We start from the raw sequence: 7227 nt of genomic DNA, 5'->3' as shown, positions 1-7227 counted from the left end.
AGCAGGGAACCAGCACGTGGGGGCACCTGCTTCCAGAAGCTCACCTGGCCTCTGGCCGCCCTCAGCACTGTGAAGAGCTGACTTTGTGCACCTGCTGGGTTTCCTGAGTCAGGGCATAGTGAGATGATGTGGGCAGCAAGCAGGGAAAAGGCCCTCAAAGACCAGGAAAGATCCCTGGCCATGGACGGCGAGCACCAGAGCAGCAGCAGCAACCGCGGGAGGGGCGGCTCCCGGGTCTGAGGTTAAAGCGCCCAGAAGCAGGGCCCAGCCACGGCCACGAGGGACCTCCTCACAGACTTCCCGAGAGAACGCCGGGCTCTGGGCACGTGGCCCCTGCCTGGCCTGGCTGCCTGGGAGGACGCCCGTGCCCCCAGCCCCATGTTGCCCTCGGGGAGCATCGGACACCGTGGTGCATGCTGGGCCTCTTTCCCGAGAACGCCCACAGATGGGCAGCTGCCCACGCAGCCCCAGCCAGGCCGGACCCAGGGCCCGTCCTCGCTCAGCCACTTCCCTCCCTCCCTGCCTAACAGCTGTCTTTCTCCTTCAGGAAATCACAAGGGTCCAGACCCCAGCTCAGGCTGTGCTGTGAGCCAGCACACCTGAGAGGGAAGGAGGGCAGGCACAGGTGCCAGGTGTGGGGAGAGCTCTGCAGGTGCAGGGAAGCTGACTGGCGGCCAAGGCAAAGCCATCTCTCCAATCACACAGTGCAGGGGCGGGGCTAGGGCTGTAGATGGGTGGTCCCATGAGGAATATCTGTTCCCCACGGAGCCAGCATTGCAAACTCAGGTCTGGACAAGAGGATGAGAACAGCCCAGGTCGGGCCTCAGTGGCCAGGAAAGCCCTGCTCCAGCCCTCCCTGCCTGGGCACGGCTGCTGTCTGCCTCCAGCGTCCAATCAGCACAGACCCTGACCCCAGCCCCTGGGATCTGTCAGCCCTCCTTGGTGATCTCGGCCCATGAGTGAAGGCTGGGCCTGCAGCCATCCCTGGACCACACCCAAGAGCCAGGCTGTGCAGTGTGGAGGTCTCTGTTGACATGTTCTAGAACAACGGTGCCAAGGCTCAAGGCCTTGTGCAAACATTCACCGTCCCCATCTCAGTGCATGCATTTCCTAGGGTGACGAGGTCAGAGGTCCACCCCCCTGGTACCAAGGGCAGTGCACACGCATCCTCACGCATACCCCCTGGTAGAACCGAACAGCAGCTCTGGAGGTTGGGACCAGGTGTCTGTGGGGCAGCTGCTAAGCTGCCTGCGCTGCATGTGTTCTCCCGTGCAACAACAGCACCTGCCTCCCCGCACGAGCGACAGGAGCCCCTGGCCCTTCCTGCCACGCTGCCTGCATTTGGCCTTGACCAGGCAGAGCCCTGGCCTCTGCCCGGCTCCTGGGAGGCCAGACACAGCAGAGAGACTGGCCTTGGGATGCAGGGCAGGCCTTCCCCCAGGGGATTAATCCAGCCGCCAGCCAGGCTGCGGGATGACGCCTCAGTGGACTGTAGACGCCAAAGCATGGCTGGGCGTCCTCAGCTCCGGCACGGCCGCCAGCAGGGCGACGAAGGAGCTCAACCAAGCAACAGCAGCGCCACGTCTGGGCTCTTCCAGGCTCCGCCCAGGGCGTTCCCTTCTTCGGGCTGGCACTCTGCATGCTGCCCCTGGGACACACATGCCCCAGAGCAGGAAGGACTTGGGGCAGCCCCAGGACCCCGGGAAGTCCCGGCTCCCAGGACTGCTCCGTTTGACTTTGCTTCGGCCACGATGCCTCCTCTTGGGTGTCAAGGGTGAGGGAAGTCTCAGGCAGAAAGCTCAACTCTGTCAACCCGACAGCCACCCACCAGCCCTGCGGCCGTGGACACATCATTTCTCTGTGCCTGGGCACCAACCAGCATGAACTGGGGACAGCGGATGGCGGCGACGCCGGGAGCTGCCACAGTCAGCACCGAGCAGAGCACCTGCCACATGGGGGCCAGCACCCAATCGATGGGGGGGCGGGGGCCCTTCGTGCAGGCAATGCTGCCGAGATGGTGAAAACAGGGTCCTGGAGGCTGCAATGTCATAGGAAGAGAGCCCAGGTGCACACGGAAGCCACACAGCAGCAGGTGCCACCGTGACTCCACCAGGCACGGTCAGGAGGAGCAGGGGCAGAATTCTCAAGAGCAATAACCCCCCAGGGTGGATGCCAGCAGGGGTGGAGACAGAGACCACGGGCCCCACTGGGGCTGGCACACGCAGCAGGTGCCGGTCAAGGTCAAGGTCTCAGAGGCCACCTCCGCAACAGCCCCTGACCCAAATGTAGGGAATGCACTGCTCCCCACTTCACCCCTGCATTGCGTATTACCAAAACCAAACCATTGGCTCTCTGGGCTCAGAGGATTTTACTACTTTCCTCATTGAAATCTGCTGTGGAACTGAAGGACACGGCTGGGGGGAGGAACCACATGCAAAGCCAGTGCGGCCCAAATGGGATGCTGGGGACAGACAGCACTGCTCTGAGAAGAGGCCATCAACCTACACGCAGCCTGGCCTAGAGGGAGACCCTCGGCGGCAACCTGCTGTATGCCCCCCGCACCAGTGCCGGGAATCGCAGCCACCTCTGACGACGTGTGTCACCGGGGGCGTGATCCCACAGGCTCTCTCATCACCCATGTCACACTGTGCCCTGTGGACCACGGGAGAGGAGGAGGCTCAAGCAGCCGCTCGTTCTACTGCTGGGAGCGCACCTGCCGCACGGCCAGGCTGCAGGGGTGCAAACCTTCCTCCTGACAAGGGCCTTGGATATTACAGCCTCATTCACACGCCTTACAAAATCCGCAACTTATGTTAGCCTGCTGGGGCCAGCACTGTGGCATAGTGGGTAGTCGCCGCCTGTGGTGCTGGCAGCCCATATGGGCATCAGTTCAAGTCCTGGCTGCTCCACTTCTGATCCAGCTGCCTGCCAATGGCCTGGGAAAGCAGCAGAGGGCAGCCCAAATGCTTGGGCCCCTGCACCCACATGTGGACCCAGATGAATTTCCTGGCTCCTGGCTTCAAATCCACCCAGCTGTGGCCACTGTGGCCATCTGGGCAGTGAACCAGCTGATGGAAAAACCTCTCTCTCTCTCTCTCTCTCTCTCTCTTCTTGCCCTCCGGGGGGATGTGCAGCTATCACATCAGGGACTCCTCCTTCAGATTGGGACCCACTGCCTTGGGGACCCTAAATTGTGCTAGAACAGAAAGTAGGGGCTGGCGCCATGGCTCACTTGGTTAATCCTCCACCTGCAGCGATGGCATCCCATATGGGCGCTGGTTCTAGTTCCGGTTGCCCCTCTTCCAGTCCACCTCTCTGCTGTGGCCCGGGAGGGCAGTGGAGGATGGCTCAAGTGCTTGGGCCCTGCACCCCTATGGGAGACCATGGGAGACCTGGCTCCTGGCTTCGGATTGGCGTAGCTCTGGCCATAGCGGGCATTTGGGGGGTGAACAGGTGGAAGGAAGACCTTTTTCTCTGTCTCTCTCTCTCTAAGTCTGTCAAATAAAATAATTAAAAAAAAAAAAAAAAAGGGGGGGGGGGGGGACAGAAGTAGGCCCTAAGTCCAGCAAAGCCCTCAGACAAGGAGCAGCAGTTCCAAGGGTGGGGAACCTGCACTCCAGACCCTGGGCCACAGTGCTGCTCAGATCCCTGCAAGACCCCGAGACAGGTACCCTGTGGCCCATTTGACAGATGGGCAAACTCAGGTTCTCTGGCAGGTTCAGTGACTCCCTCACAGTGCTGCCTCCAAGCCCTGCCTTCTGTCTGCAGCTCAGCTACGGGACAGCAGGGGGCAGAGCGAGCAGGTCCCACAGGTAGGCAGCTCCCGGGTGAGAGGCTCTTTGCTGGGCAGCCGCCCTGGCTACATCTGGGAGTTCGCGGTGACACCATTTCACGTCACACTGGAGGCCACGTCACAAAAATTAAAGTGGGCAGGGAGGGCAGAGCAAGGCCGGGCCCTGCCAGGAGCAGGGCCACAGCTGCCCCTCGGCCTGGGAACCCCGGCACTGCGATCCCACCGCCCCCATCACAGCCGGGGCCTCCATGACACCCAGCTTCACCCGACTCCCAGGTGCACGGCTGCGTGAGGCCCCTGTGTGCACCACACGGCTCTGCTCTTGGGACCAAGACCTGCCCACACACACAGGTCCTCCCTGTCACACACATACAGGGTTGTCACACACAGGATCATCACTGTCACACACAGGGTCGTCCTCACACATACACAGGATCGTCACTGTCACCCAGTGTCGTCATCGTCACACACGGCCCCGAGAGCAGCAGGCACCCCAAATCCCATAGGAGACCCCGGAGGGCCGTGTGCAGCTCCAAGGCAGTGTGTCTGGTGCACCCTGGGTCCTGGAAGCTGTTTGTCACAGGCACCCTCAGAAAAGTGAAGCAAGAGCGGTCTCTTGTGGACATGAGAGGTATCTGCAACAATTTTGTGGTGGAAAATAAAATGCAGGCCGTTTGTGGTGCCCAGTTCCACAGTGCACACATTTTCACAGCACAGCCTAAAACCCGAGGCCGTCATTAGGGGCCTCCCTTGGGGCCACGGAAGATATGTGTTTCCAGGGAACCCTGAGTCGGGGCGGCACGCGGTCCCTGGAGTCCCATGGCACCGTGTGTGCACGTCATGTGGCCATCTCCAAGTCCCACGGTCCACATGGGGCCAGCGACAGCCCCTTCTCTGAGCGTGCATCCTAGCCAGGCAGACATAGGACTAAGGCGAGCAGGAGGGTGGGGCGGGGCAGCCGCTGGGAGACGTCCCCACCGGCTGACACACGTGGCTCCAATTCTCCGTTTGGAGGACCATTTACTGTACACACTGAGCCCGGACAAACCGAGTGATGGCTCAGGTCACACTCTACATTGACGTCCACTGAGTGACAGAATCCGCCACACACTGGCTGGGTCCACACCCCACACAAAGCCCAGAAGGCCCCAGGAGAGTCACTCCCAGGTCCCAGCAGGGTGGAGTCAGGGGCCTCGGCAGTCAGGGGAGGGAAGTGCACGCCCCGAGGCTCTGCATCCTGACCCCCAGCCTGGCCGGGCGCAGGGGTGCTGGGCAGACAGGAGCTGTTGAGCCCCTGCTTCTGGAAGGAGAAACCGAGAGCACCCCAGGCCACCGTGACTTGGGCTGCCACCTCAGCCGCCCTCCCCGGTATCCCACGGCAAAGCGCTCGTGCCGAGAATCCGTGCAGAGCGAGCAGGATGCACACGAAACGCTCCCTCGGGGCATCTTCAAAACACTCGTGAAAAGTGGCTGTCATGAAAAAACCGCGTGGACCTCAAGGTATTTTTGTACCCAAATCAACTTTAAATTCCGTCTTCCCAGACTTGCAGAAACGCCCTCACATACAGACCTGTACTCCCCTCGGTTCTTCCCCTGTGGCTAGCCAGGTCGCAGCTCCTGCCTTGGTGAGCGGTTCTGCCGTGAGCAGCCCCGTGTCCCCCAGTTCTCACAGGGGGGCCGCGCAGACCAGGGGTCCGAGGATCTTCTGGGCAAAGGGTCTCTCTCTCTGCCACTGCAACCATAGACTTCAGGTAAACACAAGCAGGAGCGTGCATCAACAGGACCTGAAAAAGTGAAGCTGCCAGCCAGGCCTCCCACCCCCTGCCCACCGCAGTGAGCACAGCCCAGCAAGGGTCCCAGGGCAGGGCCAAACTCCCACGAAGCGGCTGCACCCCGGTGGTCTCTGCCCCAGTCGTGTGCAGTCATTTGCGTGCCCTGTGGAGCTGAGCCCCGGGTCCCTGTTTGCTGCCAGCACCCTCTGGGGGTGGGGGGTGGCCGGGGCGCATACCATCAGCACTGCTGAGGTGTAGGGGGCACCTAGCAGGCACGTGCACATTTCTGACGTGCTGGAAACAAGCTGGGCGACTGTTAAAGCCCAAGAGTGACAGCCTTGGCATGAAGAGAACAGCCTGGGGGGCTCCAGACACAGAGGCACAGGCCTGGCTTCGGGGCTCAGGTCAGTGCCAGGCGTGCCAAAGGCAGACTCACTTCCCACCACAGCTACCAGTGGGGACGCTCGTGTCTGTGTCGGCATCTATCCCCTCTTGGCACTTCACCTGCAGTTTTCCAAGGTCTGTAAAAAGACTGAAGGCACCAATCAATCAGTCAGACTGCCTCACGTGCAGTGTGGCTGAGAGCCGGGTGCTGCAGCCGCACAGCCCAAGTTCAAACCCCGGCTGTGGCACCTCAGCCTGGGGGTCCTTGGGCTAACTCCTCCCACTCTCACTTCTTCATGCACACAGAGGGGGCAATGCAGGGGCCTCCCTCGCTGGCTCAGCCCAGGTGGTAAATGGGCACAAAGATGGGTTTAACTATACGGGAAAGGCTAAGCCTCAGGTATGCAAGCTTGCAGTAAATGCTGGCTTTTGGTGTCTTAGCAGCATCTCCGGGGATAAGGTGCAAAGTCCCTTATAAACCTACAGTGAACTCTTCTGCTCAGAACCACTCATCTCCCATAGAAGCAACAGACACGGCTGAGCCACCCTGAAAAGCTCAGTGACACCCCCTTCCTCTGCTCCGGCTGCCAGGGAGCTGGTCCTGACCCAGACGCTTGGGGGTGCATGCGATGCAACCCACCAAATAGATGCACATTGTATCAATACAGATACAGGCAGTAATCAAAGGACCCCAGGACACAGCAGTAAAAGGGGTACACCGGTAATTTTCGTTAGAGCATTGCTATCTGTACGCGCTTTGTGTTATTGTATTTGTCAGCTTTCTAGGGTCTGCAATGCCTTGTGATTTCTTTGCTCATCCTGAGTAGCCACTCTCACATTTCCAATTCTGCCTCACACTGGGTGGGGCCGGCCCTCAGCATGGTCCCCGGGGCAGAACCTTCCCCTGCAAACTCACTGGCAACACAGGTGCAAAAGGGGAGACACGAGACACAGGGACACAGCGGTGGGACCCGGGGACACAGGACAGTCCAGGGTAGGGAGTCCATCTGCAGGTCTGATCCTTACCACCCAGGCGACCTCCTGCAGCTGCACGGGGCCACGGCAGCAGCCGACCTGCCCGCTCTCATTCTGTGCCCTCCTCTGCTTCCCTGAGAAGGGACCCACCTGGGCTCAGTTCTGGAGGTTGAGTGCAGGGCGGGGCTGCCCGGCTGGTCCAGCTCCAGGTGCCGGCTGCCCGCTGGTGGAGCTCTGAGGTGCGCACTGCAGCAGGTGGCCAGAGAAAGGCAGCGTGCAGGGGTCTGCCTCGGCCCTCGCGGT

Source organism: Lepus europaeus, chromosome 9, assembly GCF_033115175.1.
Source record: "Lepus europaeus isolate LE1 chromosome 9, mLepTim1.pri, whole genome shotgun sequence".
Taxonomy (NCBI): Eukaryota; Metazoa; Chordata; class Mammalia; order Lagomorpha; family Leporidae; genus Lepus; species Lepus europaeus.
Note: the sequence above shows the minus strand (reverse complement) of the source record.